Raw genomic sequence first — 25,373 nt, forward strand, 5'->3', positions numbered from 1 at the left:
TCATTGTTTGTGCATAACACCCAGTGCTCCATGCAGAACGTGCCCTCCTCAATACCCACCACCAGGCTAACCCATCCTCCCACCCCCCTCCCCTCTAGAACCCTCAGTTTGTTTTTCAGAGTCCATCATCTCTCATGGTTCATCTACCCCTCCGATTTCCCCCCCTTCATTCTTCCCCTCCTGCTATCTTCTTCTTCTTTTTTTTTTTTCCTTAACATGTATTGCATTATTTGTTTCAGAGGTACAGATCTGAGATTCAACAGTCTTGCACAATTCACAGCACTTACCAGAGCACATACCCTCCCCAGTGTCTGTCACCCAGTCACCCCATCCCTCCCATCCCACCCTTGGCACTTAACTTTTAAGAACTAGCCTTTTGAAGTGTTTTTTAGTCTAGAGGTATGAAGTAATATATAAAAGTTTGGTATTTTCAGAGTCAATTTATATCATCACTATTAAATGATGGTGAGGATAATTTGTAATTATTTAGTTTTAGTATTCAAGCAAATTAATGAATACGAGGAATTAACTTTGAATTTGTTCAATTAATGCTCAAATTTGACTTTGCCCCAGGGACCCCCCCATAGAGAACCATTGATAAGTGGATGTCTAATATCTGAATCTCTGGTGAGTTGAAGGCAGGAAAAGTTGGGAATCACTAGTTTAGATGGGTATACAGATGACCTATCCTAGCCCTCTACTCGGAAATCTTTAATTCATCCCCACTCTTCTCTGAAATCCATTCAATTGCTGTTGAATAGACTGGCCTGTGAGATAGATGGAAGAGAAGTTTAGCTGTACAGAGAATCTTGAGAGTCAGAAAGAGAACTAGGAACAGGTCTATTAAATAGAAGGCTATTTAATAAGAGAGTGTCTCCTTCTGGAGCAAAGGACATTATAAAAGATATGGGTTCCCTGTGCTCAGGGTTCCTCCCTGAAATGCCACCCTCTGCATGTATACATATCAGCTGGCCTTTCCTTGGATTGTTCTATTGGAACTGGGGCTTGGGAACCAGAACAGGACAGTGATACTTTGGCTGTTGCTGTGAGTAATAAAGTCCTTTGTGTCCAACCCTAGAATCTCCAGTCTTCTGCCAGCACCCACAGAACTTGGCCAGACTAACTTGTTAGCTTGCAAGTAGGGTGAAGTCTCAGACCCTTCACAGTTCTCGACAGTTTGGGAGATGAGCATAGGATGCTGACAGAGACATGGTCTCTGGAAGAGGAAGGGTAATGGCCCCACAGGCCAGACTGAGGGTGGAGACTACTTGTGATCCTGTAGTAAATGCTGTTTCCCAAGTATGGGGTGGGTTATGGGAATAAGGGTCCCCCACTATCCTACCTGTTAATTAATGAGTAGAGTCTGAGTAGTGAGAAGTAGGATTGAAACAAGCTGCCTAAAAGGTGCCTTCGTCGCTGGGCAGGTGGAAGAAGGAATCTTAGGGTAATGGGACAACTCTAAAGACAATGTAGCTGTGGTTGCTCAGCAAAAGAATCTAAAAAATGGAAATAAATGACCTCAGCAGTGAGGGACATTTTGCTTAGTAAAGACCTGAAAGCATTAGAAGTTCATTCAGGTGAGCCATGGACGAGTGCCCCTGAAATTGAACGCAAAGCCTTGCATATTGGCTTAGAGCTGCTTGCTCTCTCCGTGACCCTCTTCTCCCTTCTCTGCTACCCTGACTTCAGTTTCATTAAGGAGAAAGATGATGAAGGCTGGTTGGCCAGGTTATTCACGAGAACCATCTGTTTTATTCTGTCCTCAATGAGAGAAGGCTAGGTTAGTAGTCGGTGAGAAAAATAGGATAACTTGGACCAGGGTGGTGGCGCTGGAGGTAGGAATCACAGGATATGGTGACTAATTAGATATAGATGGGGATGGGAAGGAGAGAGGCCAGACTTCTGTCTTGAGCCACTTGGTAAATGGTGACATTCACTAATACAGCGACTGGGGGGGAAGGGATCAGAGATAGGGTGATCATGCAAGAATTAAGTGGGTTGCAGTTGGTAAAGGACTTTGTAAGCCATATTAAGGAGTATGGACACTCTCCCTAGAGCAGTGGGGAGTCACTGAAGAGTTTTAAGTGAATGAGTGTTATCAGATAGGCATTTTAGAAAAGTGGTGAGGTTGAACATGGATTGGAGGGGATAAAAACTCTGGTAGGAGGGCTATTCAGGAGGCTGTTAGGATAATTCAGGCAATGCATGGATAGAAGTGGATAAATTGAGAGATACCAATTCGAGAAGAGAGAAAATTAAAGATAGAGGAGAGATGGACGTCATGGTTGCTGACCAGATTTTTGGCTGACTCAGTTGAATGGTTAGTGGTTCCATTCATTAAAAACTAAAGTGATGAATGAGTTTGGCATGGGAGGAAATGATTTTAGTTTTTGGTATGTTGAGTTTGATGTTAGTGAAATACTTGAGTGGAGATATTAGTAGTCTGATGAATATGGAGATATGATAATCAGGAAATGGATCTGGGCTGAAGCTATATATAGGTATAGATATGTAAATAGATAGAGATGTCAATATGTATCATATATATATTTGCCTGTCTTGGATAGATGATGATTGAAAAGGATCATCCCTTGGAAAGGATGAAAGTTCCTAGGAAGAGCATAGAAAGCAGAGGTTCATAATCTGGTGCCTAAGCCTATTAAAGCTCTTGAAAGTATATGCAAAATTATATGTAAATTTTTTGAGGAACTTTCCCATTACTTTAATCAGATTTTCAAAGTCTTTACTGACTTGAAAGGATTAAGACCCATTGTCATAATGTCAAAAAAAGGTTTGCTTTTTTTCCCAGTGGACATGAATTAATTAGTAATTAAAAAACCTATGGTACTATAAGCTAGATTGGAACATGACAAAAAAGGGGAAAACTGGCAAAATCTATGAAAAAGGGTTTACTTTCCTAATCTACAAAAATGTTTTAGAAATCAATAAGGAATAGAATTCCATAACCCCTTATCGAAAATCCCTGGGAATATAAATATTTCGTTTTTGGAGTATTTAGGAAGGTAAATGGTATATATTATTTAATATTCCCAGGGCAGTATTTGGCTTAGCAAATACATTTTTAAAAAGATTTTATTTATTTATTTGAGAGAGAGAGATCACAAGCAGGGGGAGGGGCAGAGGGAGAGGGAGAACAGCAGGGAGCCAGACGAAGGGCTCAATCCCAGGACCCTGGGATCATGACCTGAGCTGAAAGTAGATGCTTCACTGACTGAGCCACCCAGGAGCGCCACCCCCCCTTCTTAAATTAAAGATTTTATTTTCAAGTAATCTCCACACCCAGTGTGGGGCTTGAACTCACAACCCTAAGATCAAGAGTCACATGCCCCACCAACTGAACCAGCCGAGTCACATGCTGGGCGCCTGGGTGGCTCAGTTTGTTGGGCGACTGCCTTCGGCTCGGGTCATGATTCCGGAGTCCTGGAATCGAGTCCCGCATCGGGCTCCCGGCTCGGCGGGGAGCCTGCTTCTCCCTCTGACCCTCTCCCCTCTCATGCTGTTTCTCTCTCTCTTTCTCAAATAAATAAATAAAATCTTAAAAAAAAAAAAGAGTCACATGCCCCACCAACTGAACCAGCCAGGTGCCCCCATAAGCCTTTTCTTCTGACTCTCACCCAACTCCAACTCCCTTCCCCAGCCTTCTTTCCACCTCAGGGCTCAGGGTGTTTACCTAGGCTCTTTCCTCCACCTGGAGGGTGCCTCCCCATCCTCCTTCTAGAATTTCTCTTGTCTACCCAGTACAGGCATCTCTTCCTCAGGGAAGCTCTATGACACTCCAGACCAAGGGAAGGGCCCTGGGACTCAGGGTCACTTAGCACACTTCAGTGATTTCTGTTATAAGTCGTCTCTTTCCTATAGTCTATAAAAAGTGTGAGAGTAGGTCTTGTGTCTGTCTTGTTCTTTTCTATTTCAATATCTGTAAGTATAACTGGGATGAAGAAACTTATGTTTTAAAGATATGAACATTTCTTTTTCCCCTAGTTCCTATTCCATGAAGTGGAACCACATTCCCCCTCCTCTTTAAAATTTTAGTAGCAGATTCTATAATGGATACTTAAAGACTATGCTTTTGAAAAAGCAAGACCCATTAAAAATAGAAGTACCTTTATTTTTTTCCCCTAAGTATACCAACGATAGAAATCTGCTAGACAAAATTTCAGTAAAATTGGATGGCACTTATCACATTTTGTTAAAATCATCATATGCTATTATCATCAGTACTTATTGTTGAGAATCTCTGTGCAAGTGCTTTACATGCAGAATCCTTAAACTCATACTGTGTGGTCGGCATCATCTCTATCTTACAGATAAGGAAAGTGAGGTTCGTAGAGACTTTCTTTTTTTTTTAAATTTTTTTTTTAAGATTTTATTTATTTGAGAGAGAGAGAATGAGAGACAGAGAGCATGAGAGGGAGGAGGGTCAGAGGGAGAAGCAGACTCCCCGCTGAGCAGGGAGCCCGATGCGGGACTTGATCCCGGGACTCCAGGATCATGACCTGAGCCGAAGGCAGTCGCTTAACCGACTGAGCCACCCAGGCGCCCCTCATAGAGACTTTCAAAGGTCACACACTAATAAGTGATGGGTGTGTGTGTGTGTGTGTGTGTGTGTCTGCAGATTTATGCCCAGGGCTGTTAGGCTAGAAACTCTGTGTGCCTCCCCCTGTCAAGGGGTTCCGCACCAGGATGATCATCCTTGATGGTTCTGATTCAGATCTGGCACGGAGCCTGAAAATCCCTACTAGTCAGTTATGCGGTTCTGTAGTTAATAGCTCTATAATACCAGACAGTCTTCTTTTCTTTTCTTTTTTAAGATTTTATTTATTTATGTGACAGAGAGAGACATAGCGAGAGAAGGAACACAAGCAGGGGGAGTGGGAGAGGGAGAAGCAGGCTTCCCGTGGAGCAGGGAGCCCGATGTGGGACTCGATCCCCGGACCCCGGGACCATGACCTGAGCTGAAGGCAGATGCTTAATGACTGAGCCATCCAGGCGCCCCGACAGTCTTCTTTTATTAATTAGGAGAAAAGTACAAGCAGGCCTGACTTAATATCTGACCATTTCACTTACGGTGCCAAGTTGTTTGTGATCTGTTATTGATTCCTGCCAGCAAATAAGCACTGAACTTGGGAGCCCTCCTCCCTAGATCTGCTTGCTAAAGCTCCTGGGTGTGTCCTTCTGTGGTTAGGTCTCATTTTATCTCCAGGATTCCTTCCTTCTCTGCTGCCCACCTTTTGATCCTGGGGCATCTTGCCTGTGGACTGTGACCTCTTGGGATCCTTAGGCTGTGGGCTCAAGTTGAAGAGCAAGGAAGGAGAGATCAGAATTAAGCCGAGAATATTGGGAAAATAAAAGTGAGAGAGAAGGAAGAGGAAAGGGTTGGAAGAAAGAGAAGGAGGTGTAGAGAGAGAAGAATCTGACAAATAGTATTTTGTGATTATAGAGTAATAAATCTCATTTTTCTTGTATGGCTGATAACCCATCTCTGAAGACAGCTTTATTAGGGAAGTTCCAAACATATATTTTAAATAGTTTAGATTGTGACATAAAAGGAAAGGGGACTGTGATGATGCTCTGGAGGAGAAAGGTTGGGCTAGTGCCAGGATGGAAAGATTTTTTAAAAATTCTGTGGAATCAAGGTCATCTTTGGCTTTGAGGTTTTTGCATTTGGCCACCACTCACACTAACACTTGACAGCATGAACAGCCCTGAAATGAACTGTCCAAGTCTAAAATGTTCAGTCCTGGGGCGCCTGGGTGGCTCAGTCGGTTAAATGTCTGCATTAGGCTCAGGTCATGATCCCGGGTTCCTGGGATTGAGCCCCACGTCGGGCTCCCTGCTCAGCGGGGAGTCTGCTTCTTCTTCTGCCTGTGCCCCCCGCTTGTGCTCTCTCTCTCAAATAAATAAATAAAAGTCTTTAACAAAAAAATAAAATGTTCAGTCCCAGTGAAGGTTGATGTATGCACTATCAAGGGAAGACTGTTTCAGATTTTATGTAGCTCAGGGTGAATTGCTGGTGTAGGGCCACGGCCGCCCTGGGATGCAGGTGCCCCATCCCTTTCAGAGGCGCCGGAAGGACCAACAAACTGATTGTTAGTGCCTGTGTATGCTGAAAGAGAGCTTGTCCTGAATGGAATATATTTTGTAATTTCTTGGAATAGTCATTGAGTGATTCTAACTCTTCCAATATTTTCTTACACCTAACTGTCAAAAATGTCTTAAAATTGAAGTGTTGCTAAGTAATTAGAGAAATGGGAGTTTTCTTTCATTGTTACTGGTCGGAGTGAGAATTAGTATAAGCATGTGGAAGTAATTGTATTAAATATTTTAATGTTTGCATCATTTGATCCAGTAGTTACACTTCTTTATTTTTATTTTTGATTATTAATTTTTTTTTTTTTTGAGAGAGAGAAGGCAGGGTAGAGGGAGAGGGAAAGAGAGAATCTTAAACAGGCTCCATGCTGAGTGCAGAGCTGACTCGGGGCTTGATCTCATGACCCTGAGATCATGACCTGAGCCAAAATCAAGAATTGGACGCCTAAGCGACTGAGCCACCCAGGCACCCCCAAGAGTTACACTTCTATAAATCTATCCTTCAGAAAGACTTGCTCAAGTTTATAATGATACATTATAAGGAATATGCATTCAGTATTTTTAAAACATTTAAAACGAATATGCATTCAGTATTTTTAAAACATTTTTTTGATAAAACGCATTCAAAAAAGTTCACAAAATTCATATATATGATTTAATAAATTATTACAGTGCAAATACATAATCAACACTCCTCTCAAGGAAGATAACAATATCAGTTTCCCAAAATTTCCCACACGTCCTTCCCAGTTACAGCCTTACTTTTCTCCTGTAGAGCTAACCTCCTTCCTGACTCTCATGTCTGCTAGAATTGGGCTGTCCAATGTGGTAGCCTCTGGCCACATAGGGCAAATAAGCACTTGAAATGTGGCTAGTTGGAATTCAGATGTGCTGTAAGTGTAAAATTCACACTGGATTATGAAGACGTGGTATAAGAAAAAGAATGTAAAGCACTTCATTAATGACTTTTAATATTGATTACATATTGAAATGACAATATTTTGAATATATCGGGTTAAATAAAATATATATTAATTTTACCAGCTTCCCCCCCTTCATTTCATATGACTACTAGAAAATTTAAAATTACATGTATGGCTTATTTTTGTGGCTCATGTTATATTTATATTGGACAGCACAGCTCTATAAGTAACCACGATCTTGACTTTTTGATAATAATTTTCTTCCTTTTCTTTAGATTTTTACCATCTGTGCACACATCCATAAAATAATATAGTTTCACCTATTTTTAAAATTTATACAAATGGAAAATGCTTTATGTATTCTTTTGTATCTTGCTTCTTTTATGTTTGTATAATTAATCCTGTTCTTACATGTAATTCATTCATTTTCATTGCTGTGTGTAGTATTCCATTTTGTGAGTAAACACAGTTTGTTTATTCATTCTACTATGCTCATTTATATTCCTACTAGCAATGTATAAGAATTTACAGCATTGTTTTTAGTAGTGAAAAATTGGAAACATCACAAATGTTCATTAGTAGGGGTTGGTAGGGAAATTATGGTACATCTATGCGACAAAATGCCATACAATTATTATGAGCTAACTTTCTCTGAAAGGATTTGAAAAGAGTCCATAATATATTGTGAAATAGAAAAAAAAAACACATAAAAAGTTGCAAAATAGATTTATAGAACCATCCCATTAAAACCCCCCTGTATCTGGACATTAGAGCAAAAGTCTAGACGTGCAAAAGAAGTTTCTGCAGCCCAACAGTAGTGCTTGAGAGCCTTGGATTGTAGAGAGAGAAGGGTGGAGAGTGAAGTGGTTCAGAGGCTTTGACCTGGAGTTAGGTTAGATCGAAGACGGGGGCTCTGGGAGAAGACCACCTTTCAGGCTGTACATTGCCAACTAGGGACATGGCCACCGCAAAGGATACTTAGTGATGAGCTGCAGAGGGAGGCCTTGAATTTGTGTCTCCCTGGGTTGCTCTAGTTCTCTTGGGGTTTAGATGGGACCCAGAAACTGCTGAGAGACAGACTGGGGAGTCAGAGGGGACCTCCTAAGGCAGGGGGAGTTATCTCTGTATGTTAGGAGGGGGCTATGGAATGGCCCCTCCAAGCTAGGACCTCGTGGGGGTCACAGTGAGAAACTGGAGGGGCCTACTGAGACAGCAGAAGCTGAGAGGAGGTCGAATCAATAAGGAGTTGGCCAATAATCCTTGAGAACATTGAGTGAGCCAAAAGAACAGACCATGGATGGAGTCTTCAGGGGGTCCAGCAGATGAGTTACACTGGGCCATCCAGTAGACACAGAGAGTCACCCCGGAGCTCAGGGCACATGAGGCTTGTAAACCCAAGGATTAGCTCAAGGCCGAGACTCCCTTTGCTCCAATACTCCCCGAGGATGTATAAGTGTATTTCAGAGGGAGGAGGCCTTCTGAGATTCTGAGCATCTTTATCCAGACAGAAGACTGAAACGACTGCTTAAAATACTGGATCTGACTGAGTTTAAGCTGCAGTAGATGTTCAGTAAAATATTTGTTTAATCTATTAGTGTGTAGGCGGTTAAGGCCTGAGAAGAGAACTGTAACAGTCAAATGCATTTTCTCTGCAAATATACACTGTAGCAAATTAAACTTTGCAACCTCATTATATATGTATGTTAGTATATATGTGGAAGAAAACAACAGGAGGAAGAAGTGCCAAGTGGTGGGCAGTGGTCAGTCTCCAAGGGTGAGGTTCTTGGTGATTTTCCCTTTCTATACTGCATAGTTCTGTAATGTTTGCTTTTCTCCCCCCTCCAGTTTTACTGAGATATAATTGACATATACCATTGTATTAGTTTCAGGTATACAAAATAGTGATTGGATAGCTCTTCTTGCTTTACAGATCAGCTGCCTACCTTTTTGGGTTGCTGGGGACTTGCCTTTTGCTCTCCATTCCTGCTGTCTATCTCTCATACTAATTTTTAAAAGAGTCTTTCCTGAAACATCAGTCTTTTAGTTAGGAGCCTGGAAAGTAAAAGCTCACTGTGTTATTTACCATTAAAGTTTAGCTGGTAGGGAAGCCTGGGTGGCTCAGTCAATTAAGCGTCTGCCTTCGGCTCAGGTCTTGATCCCAGGGTCCTGGGATCGAGTCCTGCCTCAGGCTCCCTGCTCAGTGGGGAGCCTGCTTCTCCCTCTGCCTGCAGCTTCCCCGCTTGTGTGCTCTCTCTGATAAATAAGTAAGTAAATAGATAAATAAAATCTTAAAAAAAAAAGTTTAGCTGGCAGAAGAAACATTTCCAGGACAATTTCCCTTATATTTATGTGTTTTCACTAAACCCTCAGCATAAATAATGTAAAAATATAATTAAATCTAGGAAGCTTTTATACTTTCCCCAAATCTTCTAGAACTTATTACAATTAGTAGTGCCATCAGAGTTGTGTTTTATTTTAAATTTGACATGGTGTGGAGGATCACAGTATTTTTTAATACAAGATCCTGGTTAAAAAAACCATATACTTACAACTGAAAGATTATTAGAGCAAACATAAATTGTCACCAAGTAATTAGAAATATATGTAGGCTAGTGAGACTTGGAGACGTAATAACATGATAAAGCTAGCATTTTGGGAAAAAACAGTGTCCAACAAGAGTGGGAGAAAGCAGTGGGAGATTGCAAAGTCATAAATTTTGGACCTTTGAAAGTTTTCATGGACATCTGCTTCTGAAGCTTTCTGCTTCTGCCTTTATCGAAATCTATAGAAAATTTCAGTTTTGATTTAAGAAAAACTTGACTTGCTGTCAAGGTTTGTTCAACTAGCTAGGAATCCAGAGACCATTTTGGATTTACATTTTCTTGTGTCCCTTTCTAGGCTTGGAGAATTTATCAGATTCATTCTCATTGCCCATTAATTTTTAAGAACAATCTCTAATTTATGACATTTGTGAATAAGACTCATTTGAGGGGCGCCTGGGTGGCTCAGTCGGTTGGGTGTCTGCCTTCGGCTTGGGTCGTGGTCCCGGGGTCCTGGGATCGAGCTCCACATCAGGCTCCCTGCTCTGCGGGAGGCCTGCTTCTCCCTCTCCCACTCCCCCTGCTTATGTTCCCTCTCTCGCTCTCTCTGTCAAATAAATAAATTAAAAAAAAAAAAAGACTCATTTGAGAAATATCTGTCATTTCTCATGGATAACTTTATGCCTTGTAAAGCTTAGAAAATTGATTCTTTTTTTTTTTGCTCAATTCACCTATGTTAAAGACCATTATCAGAGATAACATTATTTTTTACCTTTTTGTCTTCTTCAGAGTTTTTTGAAGTTGCCGAACCAAGGACGTGGGTAGGTTCCTTGATTATTTGTTGTGATCAGTATGAAAATGCTGACTTACAGATTATTTCTAGTTGGTACAATGCTAGGTATAAAAACTTCAGTAAACATAAAAATAGACACATTTATTATGACAGTAAAAATGCAAGTAACTATAAGAAAAACAGAAAGATGAGTACCCAAAATTATTTTTATGAGTTAAAGCATGGCTACTTTTACTTTCGTACCAACTATGACAAGATCTTTTTCCAACTTCTTAATTGGAATATTTTGAGTCAAGAAAGTTGAAAGAATGGTACACGTAACACTATATGCCCCTTACCTTAGGTTTATGAATTGGTAATACTTCCTGACAATTCTGAAAAAGTTACAACACATCTTTTATTTGGGCAGCTGAGAATTGCATTTTGTTTCTGTTTATTTATTTATTTTATTTTTTTGCTTCTTGGTGGTTAGTTACAGAGACAAAAAGACACTATAACAGAATTATCCGCTCCCTTTGGTCAGTGTCAACCTCGTAGTATCTGCCACTTACGAGCCATTCATTCAGGGTATGGGTTCTCTTGGATCAGAGCAAGAGAAGAAGAGGAGAAATAAGAGTATCTTTCCTCCATAAAATGTCTTTTCACCCTTTTTGCTGAGTACTTGCTGGTCTGAAGAATTAGCCATGTGCATCAAGGCAGGGTGAATTCAATTTTCTTTCTTTCTTTTTTTTTCTTATCAAGTGAAGCAAGTTCAGTCTTTCTAGGTTTTTCTGATATACTGTATTATCCATCAGAAAGTTTGCTATGATTCTGGATTCTGTTATACTTCCCACCAACCTGTCTTCGGAGTTAATAGTTTATAGCACTCTCGTTCAGATAAGAAGGATTGGCGCTGGAGGATTTATGATATCTAACCTAATTTCCATCACCATACCTTGACCTTGGCCTTATAAGTTGTAGCCCATACAAAGCAATCGATTGCTATCTGATAGAAGCAAATGACCCTCTTTAACTCTAGGGCAATAGCTAATAAGGTCTTGATAATTGTGATTTATCCACTGTCGGCTGTGATTGTGTCTGCCCCTCTGAAGCTGCCCTCAACTGATGAATGGAACTACGATGACAGCAAGCCAGTTCCAGAGGCTTTCTCCTTTTATCCTTAGCCTCGCCAGGGCTCCCAGAATGGGATTGATGAAGTCATTTTTCTTTCATTGTGGCCTTCTATCATGAAACATGGTAAAAATTCATCTTCTCTTGAGCATGCCATTTTTTCCTTGTCAGATCTACAGTCTTTCCTTGCCTGAACCAATTTGTTATCTACAAAAGCCGTGGCCTTGCACTTCCCTTTGATTCAAGGAGCTCTGGATTGGCCAAGAAGAGTTTTCTTCTATAAATTTAGGAAAGGGTCAGCTCTTGCCTTAGCCAAGACGTTTGGTTTCCCTTTTAATGAATTTGAGAGAAAAAAGAAATGACTGTTATTGGTGACCCTCTGGAATACTTCAGACTCTTTCCTCCTTCAAGCATAACTGACCGAAACTCTGGGCAAGGAGAAACCAACATTTACTTTTCTATAGGTTCCAGGACCGAAGGATATCTTAGTCATCAGTAGAAATGAGGATGCAATAGTCTGGATGCCCTCATTTAAAGAAGTTATCACTTAGGAGTTTGAGGAGCCCTTAGGGCTAAGCTCGTTGTGCTTGTGGCTTGTCCAAAGCGGAAACCTCCTGACATGCCCTCCAAAGTACTGAATCATGGATAATACCGGATTTAATATTAACACGTGAAAGTAGCTGGGGCAGGAAGGGATCTTTTATCCCAATACCCAGCCCTGCCACGATGATACCTTTTTATATATTTTTTCCACTGACTTTTGCTTGGTAGTACTTGATTTCAACTCATGTGCATCTGAAGTTCAATTCGCAGCTGAACTCCTATTTGTTTTTGTGTTTTGCACAGATTTATTGCCTAAATAAAACTGTGTGATAAACATTTCGTGGGCCCAGGAAAATGAAGACTCCTTATATGTAAATGAGGCAGCATGTTTTGGCTGTCATATTAAATGTGAGGCCTCTTATCATCAAAGATAATGTTGATTGCAGCAGCATGATTATGATTGGTCCTTAGGCAACATCTCACGCGTGACCCAAGATACCTGCCTAGTAGTACAAATGGGATCACATCCATCACAGTGACCCACATGACATTGGTTCTTCTCCCAACCACTCCAGCAGGGCTTCACCCTGTAAAACATTTTTGGAAATCTCCAGGAGGTTTCTCCTAAGTGCACACAAATGAACCCTCTCCAGCCTGGTGCTGTTGCCGCCTCAGCACCTCCACGGGGTACCTGCCTTTTGGGTCCTGCTGTCTCCTGCTGGGTCCCAGTGTGGCGGCTGAGTCCTGAATCCTGATACTGTCCCTGATGCCCTAGGCTTTTCCCAGACCAGAGCTGTGTGGCATCCATGAGGATGCCCTCTGAACTTGGAGCTTGATGTTGCTCTCAGCTAGAGGGGTTGCAGAGCACGACTAGCCCCAACATACCATCAGAGCTTTTTCCTTTTTAAGCTACTTGTATCCCTTAGGACCCTGGTGTGCATCCGGGGGAGTGGGCTTGGGAGTGTCGTAATTGTTATAGCTAACAGTTATTGAGCATTTAATATATGCTTCGCTGTGCGATAAGCCCTTTAATAATTATTCCTTTTAATTCTAGATTCTATTATTATTTCCATTTTACAGAGGAGGAAATCAAGGCTTCAGAAGTTAATTTCCTTGCCCAAGTTTACCTAGTTAGTACTGCCAGTCTGACCCCCAGTCCACCATCTTTTTTTTTTTTAAGATTTTATTTATTTATTTTGACAGAAAGAGAGAGAGAGAGCACAAGTAGGGGGAGCTGCAGGCAGAGGGAGAAGCAGGCTCCCCACTGAGCAAGGAGCCCGACGTGGGACTCCATCCCAGGACCCTGGGATCATGACCTGAGCCGAAGGCAGACACTTAACCGACTGAGCCCCGCAAGCATTCCTCCAGCCCACTATCTTAATCACTAAATCCAAACTGCTGACCCTACTGTCTTCAGCATCATCCCAGCCTCTAATAACCAAAACTTCTTTATTGTATTAGTTCATGGTGCCAGGTTCCATGGAGGAAGATCCTCAGGCTCCTACCAAGTAAATTTCAGTTTGGTTCTTCCACCAGCTCATCAGACATATACGGATTTATGCAAAGTTTAGCAAAAACACAGCATGATTTTTTCCCCTCAGAAGGTACTTCAGTCTTTTAGGCAAATTGGCTACATTTCTGGCAATTCCCAAATAGATTCAAACTGGACCACCTACCACTGTCCCCTCTTATGTACAATGGTTTATGATTGATGTTGTTACTTTTAGAGATAGGCATTGTTTGTAACTCAGCTTTCTAGACTCAGGGTAAACCTGGTTTTTCAGCTATCAATAGCATAGTTTTACTTAGGTGTCCCACTTTAACCTCATGTAATATATAGAAAAGGGACCTCATCCCAACATTTTATTTTTGTGGGTAGGACTTTCATTCGACCTTTTCCCAAGAATGAAAATTCAGAAAGGTCTTTGACTCTTTCCTTACCTCTATTATGTCTGGTCAACTCCCCAGCCTTCCACACGATCTTTCTTTCCACCTGAATGCATAGCATTATCCCAGTGAGGTTCGAAACCCAAGTCAACAATCACTCAACATCCTACCCTGAAAAATCTTCGACTATCTCAGGTCTAATTATTCCTTTTACTACTCTAGTCACTCACCCTGTGCCACATCTGGACCTTGTCAGCACGTGGCAATGCTCCATCTTAAAGCTCTTAAGCTCTGGGACATGTTTTTTCTATCCCTTCAGACTTGCCCAGGACTGCTCCTTACTATACCCACCTTCACAAGAACCATCTGCCACACTGTTACAGTTGTCTGACATGGTACAGACTGCTAGTTCCCCTCCATGTCATTTTCTCTTTTTTCTGTAAAGATAGACTTTCTAATTTTGAGCTGGGCACATGGTTGCCCTGAGAACAAAGGCTCTATTTCTCTGCATCCTTTGCAGCTGGCTGTGACCATGTGACTCCATTCCAGCCAGTGGGATGTGAAGGAAAGTGACATGTGTGGCTTCCGGGGAGAGGGCACGCCCTTTCTTTTCCCCTTCTTTTACTCTACTGAGTACAGTGTGAACTTGACAGCCAGTCATCTTAGATCTTGTGGACAATGGCCACCCTCAAGGGATGGTGGTGTAACAAGAAAGCCTCGGTCTCTGGGTCACCTCATAGAATAGAGCGGCCCTACCAACCCCCCACCTATATCTGCCCTGGTTCATGAAAGAGAAAGAAGCTTATTCTGTTCGACTCACTGCAGTTTTGCGTCTCTGCTTCATGCAGCTGAACTTGTATCCTAATTACAACCTGTTGTCTGCTTTCCCCAAGCACACTCAAGCTCCTTTGAAGATGGGCACCATGTCTTAGTCACCAGTTGGTTGGTCTAGGTCAGGACAAACTGGTTGGTTCCAGAGGTGGAAGGGGAAACAGATTAGTTTTTGTGCTCCAAATAAGAGGACCTTTTTTTTTTTTTTAATTCATGAGAGACAGAGCAAGAGAGAAAGGCAGAGGGAGAAGCAGGCTCCCCGCTGAGCCGGGAGCCCGATGTGGGACTCGATCCCAGGACCCTGAGATCATGACCTGAGCCGAAGGCAGACGCTTAACCATCTGAGCCACCCAGGCGCCCTAAGAGGACCTTTTTGATAAGACACTAATATGGAGGGTATGTGGCTAGACACAAAAACAAATTTTACGCTGCCTCTTTTTTTAAAGTTTTGATTTAAATTCCAGTTAGTTAACATACAGTGTCATATTAGTTTCAGGTGTACAATAGAGTGAGTCCACATGTTCATACAATACCCAGTGCTCATCCCAACAAGCGTACTCCTTAATCCCCATCACCTATTTCGCCCATCCCCCCACCCACCTCCCCTCTGGTTACCATCAGTTGGTTCTCCAGAGTTAGGAGTCTGTTTCTTGGTTTGTCTCTCTCTCTCTCTTTTTCCCTTTGCTCATTTGTTTTGTTTCTTAAATTCCACATATGAGTGAGATCATATGGTATTTGTCTTTCTATGCTGCTCCTTGCCTTCCTAGACTCAGTGGGGAAGGAAGGAGAGGGTCCCTAGGCAGAAAGGCAAGGGCTCAGAGGGCAAAGTTCCACCCACACCAACAGTAGAGAGGGAGGATGGTGATGTCTCAGTGGGCCACAAATACTGGACAAAGCCTGGTATGTCTTATCCTGCCTGGGGAGAGAGAGACCCTGTCAGCACATTGCAGCTGGCACCAGGAGTGTTGTCTGTTGCCTAAGGCTAGTCCACGGGGCTCTCCTTGAATGGGGTCACTTGGTGGGGTCCAGACTCTGGAAAGAATTCATGCAGGTGGGCTGGGCAGCCTGATTCTATCAAGGTGGTCAGGCGTCTAGGGGCTGGGCTACACGGTCACACTAAGGGTGGCCAGATACTCAGGAGCTGGGGCTCCCGAGGCCAAGATGACTCATTAATCTTAAAAAATAATGGATCTGCGGCGCCTGGGTGGCTCAGTTGGTTAAGTGACTGCCTTCGGCTCAGGTCATGATCCTGGAGTCCCGGGATCAAGTCCCGCATCGGGCTCCCTGCTCGGCAGGGAGTCTGCTTCTCCCTCTGACCCTCCTCCCTCTCATGCTCTCTGTCTCTCATTCTCTCTCTCGCAAATAAATAAAATCTTAAAAAAAAATTTTAAAAAATGGATCTAAGCCAATTATATGCTTATATTAAAAACACCTAGTACCGTCATTGTCCAGTCAAGAGTCAGAGACCATAACAATTGTTTGAACAAAGAGAATTTAATGTATAGATTTTAATATAATGTATTCTGTTAACTAGAATAAAGTTGTTAACTGGGTAGCCAAAAAGGCAGTAAAAGAGGGTCAAGTTATCAGAGAGAGAGCAATTGCAGGAAGCAGTCACTACTCACAAAGACTGCGATTATTAACATTTAGAAACTTGGAGGAGGGGCCGAAGGGAATGGAGCTTAGACCTCTGAGGGGGTGGCAGAGGTCTGCTGGGAACAGCGTCTCAGCTCAGAAGGGGGGCGCTGCGGACTTGAGCACCAGACCTCTGGGAAGGAGAAAACAGCTGGGATGCGGCCACTAGCACAAGCATCGGAAAACCTGCAGACTGGATCCAACTGCTGCTATTGGAGCAGAAGCTCTGCTGGTGCGATGCTCATAGGACTTGTGAACAGAGAGGAAGGACTCCCTTCTCCTTCCTGCAGCGTCCCAGGCCCCCTCTAGCAGAGCGGAGCCTAACTGGGAGACTGCTGGCCAAGCAGAAATGTGGTTTGCAGAGGCCCAGTCCCAGTGCCACGGGGCCCCGCATAGAAGCTGGGTTTGGAGCCGAGAGGCTGTATAGCTTAGTAATTGGCACACACCTCGACGGTGTCTACATTCAGATTGTTTCAGGTTGCATTAGTCAGCCTGATAGGTAAGGCCTACAGATGTCAGTTACTTAAGGGACAGTCTGGTGACTAAGGAAACAATGATTTATTGCAACATGACATTTGAATTGTTCCAGATGGATAAGGCAGATAAAACATCACAGGGCTGGTGATAGGAGGTGAGTCTGGAAGGATGAAAAGGAGTTCCTTGGGCAGTGGGAGAACCAGTGAAGAACTTACTACTAACCTGTGTAAGAAGGGTGTTCCAGTCAGAAGGAACCATAGATGCAAAGGCCCAAACCCTTAAGTAGGCTGAGTTGCCCAAAAACCCTCAGGGCAAAGCTACGAAAGTCTTTGGGCTTCCTGAGGCTAAGGCAGGAGTTGGAGCATAGGTGACTGGGGAGGACAGAATGCTCCCCAGGACCAGTGACCTTCTAGGGATCTCACCCTCAGAGTAATCGGGACTCTCTACCAGTTCTTTCTGTTTAAGAACAATGTTTTATGCTGGTTGGACTTGGACAAGTTAATTAAAATCCTGATTAGAGAATATTATTCCCATTTGAGCACTGTATGTTAACTGAGTAAAATTTAAATAAAAAAAATTATTCCCATTTGACAAAAAAGAGACTGAGGCTCTAAGAAGTTAAGTAACCTGCCCATGATCACAGAATCAGTGGCTCAAATCACCTAATTTCCTACTGGACATCTTCACTTGGCTATACTCATGGATTCTCCAACTGAGCACGTTCCAACATGCACTCCTGCCTTCTTCCATGGCCAGCTTCCGACCCTCTTTCTGGATCCCTGAAGTCATGTCCTGGGTTCTTTCCTTCTTCCTGCCTCCATGCCCCCCACCTCACCCCATGCAATCAATCACCACGCCTTGTAGATTTGACCTTCTAAATGTACATTCTCTGTTCTCTGTCATTATTGGTTTGTCTTCGTTCAAGGACTCACTTGGTTGTTTCTCAAACTTTCCGCTGGTCCCCCTGCTTCCAGCTTTGTCCTCCTCCAACCCAGGCACCATTCTAGGCCAGAGAAAGCTTTCCAGAAAATGCAAAAATCACATGTCATTCCCCTCCTTAAAACTTTCCAGTGGTTCCCATGGTTTATTTGAGAAAATCCAAGCTCTTTTATTTTACAGTGAGGCCCCTGTCATATGGTCTCTATTAACTTTTCCAGCTTTGCTGGCCATGGTCTCTCTATCCTGGAGCAAGAGCAGGGGACAACTCTGGCCAGGGAAACAAGATCAGGGTTCACCTTCCTACCTCCACTGACTAAGCTGCAGGCCAGAAATTGCAGTGATGCCACAGTGTTTTCTGTGCTGCAGGTCGCTCTTCCACTTTATCTGCTGCTCACGTCCGTGTAGCAACCATGCACGCACACTGGCTTCCACTTCCGCTTCCGGGGCTGGAATGAGTGTGTGAGGACGCCTCTGGGTATTGTTTCTGCTTCTTTCTTCCTTTCATAAAAAGTATATTTATATTAGACAGGAACCTTTTAATGCAAAGGGCAGAAGCTCAGTTCAAATTAGCTAAAGCCTAAAAGGGGGAATTTATTGACTTATTTAACTGGTAAATCTAGGGGTAGAGCTGAATCCAGGGATGTAAATATTATTTTCTCTCTCTTTCCTTCTGTTTTGCTATTCTCTGTGTTGGCCACATTGTCACCTATTTCAAGATGTGTTCCCTGTGTTTAGGAGGTAAAAGGCAGCAGGGTTGCAGCCTTATGTCTTCCTGTAGGAATGGGAAGCTTCGCTCAGGATCTCTCCATAAAATCCCAAGGAAAGACTCTGGGGGCACCTGGGTGGCTCAGTTGGTTAAGCATCTGAGATCTTGATCTCAGCTCAGGTCTTGAGGGTCATGAGTTCAAGCCTGGAGTTGGACTCTGCACTGGGGTCCATGCTGGGCGTGAAGCCTACTTAAGAAAAAAAAAAAAAAAGAAAGAGTCTGATTGGTTCTGCTTTACTAATTTGTCCTTGCTTCATTTCACCCCCTTGCCTCTAATTCCTGGGGCCAGGAGGAAGGAGAACATTGATTACAAAGGCCTGGATCAGAAGCTCATCCTTATAGTTAAGGGTGTGGGACACTGTGATTGGCATTCATCCAGAAGCACAAAGAATTGGAGGGGCAGTTACCCAAAGAGAATGGGGGTGCTACAACTAGAATATGGAGGAAAAGCATATCGGGCAGAAAGAAAAAAAAAAAGAAAGGCAACCAGAGTGTTGTCTATACTATAATCCATCACCATCACTCTACTACCCCCACCATTGTTATTGAGCAACTACCGTGTCCTAGGCCCAGGGCAGGTCCTTTACGTACACAGGCTATTTCTGAATATTACCATGACGCTCACCATTTCAGAGAAGAGGAAACCGACACTTCGACAATTTAACCTTCTTGCTTGAAGTCACGGAGCTAGCCCGTCTGACTCCTAGTCTGCACTTTACATCACTTGCCTTCTCTTGGCTGGGGAGTCCTCTGTCTCGCCATTGCATGTTAATTACAGCTCACAAATGACCCCATGGAGGAGGAACTGGACGAGTGCATGACTTATTAAATTGACCTTCATTCACATTGGCCGACTTACGTTCTTACAATGTTGAAGGTGCATTTTTATGATCCAGTCTGTGGAATAAGGTTAATGAACTGGTGCTGTCCTCACATGAGCTGAATGTGACCGGTGAGCTGAAGATGAGGAGGGCCGAGATGTTTAATAGGAACAGGGCCCCACATGCCAGAAGACCAAACCCACCTACAGACAGATTGGGTTCAGTGCTGCAAATCAGCACTTAAGAAAATAGAAGCTTACAAAACATTTTTGCATCTAGCCTTTTACTTTGGATTGTTTAAATTAAAAAATCATTGACTATTGGTTTGCCACTAGCTGTTAAAGACTTTAAGCATATGGTTAAATAGTAATCACAAACACAGAAATATAATTTAGCCTTGATATAAGAGCTATATAGTGGGTTAAGGGAAGGAGTCAATGTTATATACTTAAATATATATACTATATATACTTAAAATATGCTATATATCCTATATAGTACTTAAATATACCACACATACACACACCTTGAAAATGTCTATACTTAAAATATGGCTCACCTATTCAGTGAAGAAACTTGGAGGTGTTAATATGGACCCCGGTCTCATTTTGGTTATGGTATACTTCACTAGGTTGGGGGGACTACCAAGGCACTTGAAAAACATTTGTTTAACTTAAGTCTCCTGGTTATATCCCTTCAATATGGTTGGCTGTCGCAAAGGGGTTAGAGAACTGGGATTCTTTATAGACTGTCCCCTTCACCATCTCCTGCTAAGGGTGGGAGGTCATATTTCTAGTCTCCTGGTCAGGGGTGAGTACCCAAGCCAAGGTGAGTCAGGCTACAGGCTGGTCAGTGGTTCCTGCCAGCTGTACCCTGCTGCCCTTGGGCTGGCATAATACTTCAGTATTTCTTACTTCTGTGAATATTCTCATCTCCACCCTCCACTAATTAAGATGAATTGAGTGAGTCTTTTTTTTTTTCTTTTTTGTAGCTGAGAGTCTGACTAATGTAATAGGACGTTAGAGTGACTTTTTAGTTGTCTCCCCAGATACTATGACAGGTGACAAATGCCCCCGCTTCCTCATGAAATGTTGGACCACCTGTGGAGGACATGCTGAGAGATGGTGGAGCTGGTGTTGCCAACATTCGCCCCTCAAATGCTCTAGGAGAGGGTGAAGAGGGTGAAGAATCATCACGGGGGCGGGCAGTGAGAATTCTTGGGGAGAGTTGTTCGTGTGGCTCGCTGGGGGAGGAGAGAGAACGTCCCTGGGGCCGTCAGGCAAATGAGGGAAGCTTCCGAGATTCAGGTGAAGGGACTAGTACATGTTTCTTTCTTGCCAGAGCTGACAGGGTAAGGCAAGAAGGTGAAGATGGAAGGCATGTGCCTCCAGCGGTGGAGGAGCTAAGGTGTGAACAGGTGAGGCCCCAGGGAAGAGGAGGTGGGACTTGGGTCGTCTTAAAAAGGATGCTCTCCTGGAGGGCAAGGCGAACACAGAATTAAGAGGCTGGAGGTGGGTGGCAGGGACTCTAGAGCTGACGGACAGCACTGGTGGCCAGTTGGAGGAGCTCCCACCTATACTGGGGACGACATCAAAGTCCTCAGTGGGGAGCAGGGGCCTGGGAGGACGAAGAGACAGTAATTGCGAATCGCCTGCACTGAGGCCTGCTTTCAGATTACACCCTGCTGTTGGAGGACTTTGACGTCCCTGCCTGTTTTCCCTCGCGGCCCTAGGAGGAACCAGAAGCAGCAAAGGGCACGGGGGTGGGGAGCGGGGGTAGCGGACCAGGCCCCCGCACCCCATCTTCAGCAGGTTTTCCTACTGGAAAATAAGTTAGCTTTAATTGAATGAGAGTTTGTAGATGAGCTGTTTGAGCAGACAAGAATTTTTGCCTAAAAGTGACGGAAGGATTTTTATTTTCTGAGTGACTGGAGAATCTATGGACCTTCAGCTGGGAAGGAGCAGGTCTACACAGTGGGTTTTGCAGAGGTAGGCATGCCTTCGGCTCATTCAGTTCTGCACTCTACACCCTGGGAATCAGAAAATCCTAATCAGTTTAAGAGGTTTATAAGTGTTTATACTGCCTCCTAAGTAACTATGGTTGACCTAAATAAGGAGGTAAACTGAGGGCAAGCTCCAAAAAATGAGTTTATTCAGGAAGGGCAAAGGGATTCCAGTGCAGGGGAAGAAAACTGTAGCAAGCTGCAGACAAGTCTGCTGAGGGTTGGGGTGGGCTGCATCTATAGGCAGGGATCCTAAGGAGGGGGGAGTTCAGTTGGAGTCCGTTAAAGGAAAAAGCAAACAAAGACCAGCCTTGAAAAATTTCCCAAGCAGATAGAATCAGTCCAGTCCCACACACAAAGCTCAATTCTGTGGAATTTGTGGGACCAATCCGACCTGGGTCATCTCCAGTTCACGCCTCTGGCAAAATTTCCCAAGGCTGGTCAGAGACAACCTCTGATCAACCTCCAATCAGCTAAGAAAATTCCAGCCCTATCAGTTTTCTGTAAATCAGGCCAATTATGGGGCATCACTCTTAGTTTTGTCTTCCTGAGGGCACATGCGTGAGATTCCCCATTTTATATCCTCTGGTTGTATTTAATTATCTATCTATCATCTATCTATCTATCTATCTATCTATCTATCATCTATCATCTATTTATTATTTTTTTTTAGAGAGAGAGGGAGAGAGAGAGTGGTGGGAGCAGCAGAGGGAGAAGGAAAGAAAGAATCTTAAGCAGGCCCCACGCCCAGCATGGAGCCCAATGCAGGTCTTGATCCCACGACCCATGAGATCATGACCTGAGTCGAAATCAAGAGTCCGTCGCTTAACCAACTGAGTCGCCCATGCGCCCCTCCTCTGGTTGTATTTTATTTTATTTTTGCAAGATTTTTATTTATTCGTTTGAGAGAGAGAGAACAAGTGGAGGGGCAGAGGGAGCCTGATGTGGAACTTGATCCCAGGACTCTGGGATCATGACCTGAGCTGAAGGCAGGCGCTTAACCAACTGAGCCACCCAGGTGCCCTCTGGTTGTATTTTAGATTGAAATTCTTTCACGCTATGCATGAACTAATTCTAACATAAAAGATTTTGGCCACAAACCAATCCATATGCAGTCCATCCTGGAGCATTATTAAGCACCTCAGCTGGACACTGGAACTGTAAGGGTGAGTAAGAGCTGCTTCCTGGCCTCGAGAAGAGAGCAGTCTGAGAAGTCCCAGGTGAGCCGAAGTAAGAATCACTGAAGTACCTCTGATTTGGTAGGTATGGGTTGGGACCTATGAATCTGCATTTTAACAAGCCCCTTGTTCTAAGGCCACTGATGGAGAAATAATGATCAGCACCACACACCAGAGCAGTTTTAATACCTTAGTCTGTGTGTTATGAGTCCTGGATGATATCACTTACCCATTTGGATAAAACAAAATTTCTGCCTATTCTTTATTTTTTATTTTATTCTTATTATTTTTAAAGATTTTATTTATTTATTTATTTGACAGAGAGAGAGAGAGAGCGCACAAGCAGGGTGAGAGGCAGAGGGAGAGGGAGAAGCAGGCCCCCTGCTCAGCAGGGAGCCCGATGTGGGGCTCCATCCCAGGACCCTGGGATCATGACCTGAGCCGAAGGCAGACGCTTAACGACTGAGCCACCCAGGCGTCCCCAGGCACTGAATTCTGACAATGCCATTCTCCCAAGAGCAGGCTGGGCTCAGGGAGGAAGCAGCGGGAATTTACTGGTTTAATGGTGGCTAATGATTGATGTGAACAGCCCAGAGGAGGCCGGTACCTGATAACAGAATTTTCAGAGAAAGTCTGCAGAAGAAAATGGACCAGAAGCGTGTGAACAGAGAATTCTAATCCCCATTTAGCTGTTTGTCATGGACATTTGGACAAGAGTCTTGCCTTTTCTGTTGCCCTGATTATGTAATTAGGACAGTCCCAACTTTTTTTCATAGGGTTGTTGTAAGGAATAATGAATGAAATCCCATGTTTGCACTTGGACACTTTATGAAGATGAGGTTTTTTTTTTTTTTTTAAAGGTGGATTTTGGTTGTATGTTAAAAATGCAGAGTAAGTGGGATAAGTTAGATTTTGTTGCAAGATGTGGGACTTAGTTTAATCTGGCTTTCCTTTATTGTGCATTGTTTATTTCTGTTAGTTTGTTTTGATGACTCAGTTTACAAGTGTGATGTGATTTTAGTCACTCGTGATTAGATTTATTTTAGTTTTAGTTTTTGTTTTATTTTTAAAAATATTATTTATCCATTTGACAGAGACAGAGTGAGAGAGAGAGAGAGAGCATGAGTGGGGAAGGGGGAGGGGAGGAGGGGCAGAGGGAGAGGGAGAAGCAGACTCCCCACTGAGCAGAAAGCCTGATTCGGGGCTCGGTCCCAAGACTCTGAGATCATGACCTGAGCTGAAGGCAGACGCTTAATCGACTGAGCCACCCAGGTGCCCCTGCTTGTAATTAGATTTAAAAACAAATTCTGATGTGCAGGGCTTAGTCGGTGGAGCTTGCCACTCTTGATCTCAGGGTTGTGAGTTGGAGCCCCACGTTGGGTGTGGAGATTACTTAAAAAGAAAATCTTTAAAAAAATAAAAATAAAATAATTTAACGTGGGAAACAGTTCAATTAGAAAATAGGGTAGATGGGACGCCTGGGTGGCTCAGATGGTTAAGCGTCTGCCTTCGGCTCAGGTCACGATCCCAGGATCCTGGGATCGAGTCCCGCATCGGGCTCCCTGCTCAGCGGGAAGCCTGCTTCTCCCTCTGCCGCTGCCTCTCTCTATCTCTCTCTCTGACTCTCATGAATAAATAAATAAAACAAACAAACAAAAAAAGAAAGCAATTAACTTGTTTAAAAAAAAAAGAAAATAGGGTAGATATATTTTTAGAAAGCTGAATAGGTTTTTAGGGATAAAACAAATGTGCAGAAGTATGCTAAGCAAATGAGTACAGACTTACAAGCAGAGGAGTTTATACTCTTTTGGTTATTAATATGCTAAGGGGCCCTGAGCCATGAATATAGATGCAAATCTGTGAAAAATTGACACGCGTACTCGAATTGGGGCAATATATCATCACCACACCCAAGATATGGTGCAATATGAACATCTTAAATATTTACCATAATGCTGTGCCATATGATTACATATGTGGCATTATCTTTACGAGGAGCTGATTAATGAAGGTGACATCAAGCAAGGATGAATATTAGCTCTTCAGACACTGATGTTCAGATAGCCACCTGAAAAGTCATTTTTCTCCAAGTTCTATTCCTTAAAGATTATAGAAATGTCAATTGTTTTTGCAGAGTTTCCATTTCAAGAAGGAGTTATTCATACTCCCCAGAGAACTCTTCCCTAACAGACTACAATAAAACTTAGAATTAATGGCCGTGACATTTGAGACCTAAATTACTTCCTTTGTGGCTTACATAATTATCCTGCCATGTCTATGCAGGAGACTTTCAAATTTTTCACTTCATTCCTGGCTTATCTCTCATCTCCCCTGCTTCTCTCTTACCGCTGGATACAGGAGGCTGAATTTCTAATTTTCCCCTGAAAATTCTCCTGCTTATTAACAGTACTTTTCTGGTGATTCATCTAAAATAGTTTTTCAACAAACTCCTCTCAAAGATCCTCTCTTGCTGTCCATTTCTTTCTTCATTTTGGCGTTGAATAGCTGCTATGCATTGGTCTTTTCTGGCATTTGTATGTTTCTTCACCTCTTCTTCTTTGTTAACTCTATTCCTCAAAGGTGACCTCCCAATATGTATATATAATATATATATAAAATTTATTTTTTAAAAAGATTTATTTATTTATTTTAGAGAGAGTGAGAGTGCATGGGGCAGAAGGAGAGGGAGAGAGAATCTTAAGTAGACTCTGCTCCTAATGCGAGGAGCTGGATGTGGGGCTTGATCTCACAACCCTGAGCTCACGGCCTGAGCCAAAACCAAGAGTCGGACACTTAACTGACTGCGCACCCAGGTGC

General features: G+C 43.1%; 1 protein-coding gene across 7 annotated transcripts in view; it reads left to right on the forward strand.

The window, feature by feature from the left end:
* The window catches only part of SPTSSA (serine palmitoyltransferase small subunit A), a 975,882-nt gene that overhangs the window by 27,305 nt on the left and 923,204 nt on the right, over window positions 1–25,373 (forward strand). The gene's annotated exons all lie outside the window — the stretch shown is intronic.

The sequence above is a fragment of the Leptonychotes weddellii genome, chromosome 9 (assembly GCF_054177405.1).
Source record: "Leptonychotes weddellii isolate Sample4059 chromosome 9, ASM5417740v2, whole genome shotgun sequence".
NCBI classification, from domain to species: Eukaryota; Metazoa; Chordata; class Mammalia; order Carnivora; family Phocidae; genus Leptonychotes; species Leptonychotes weddellii.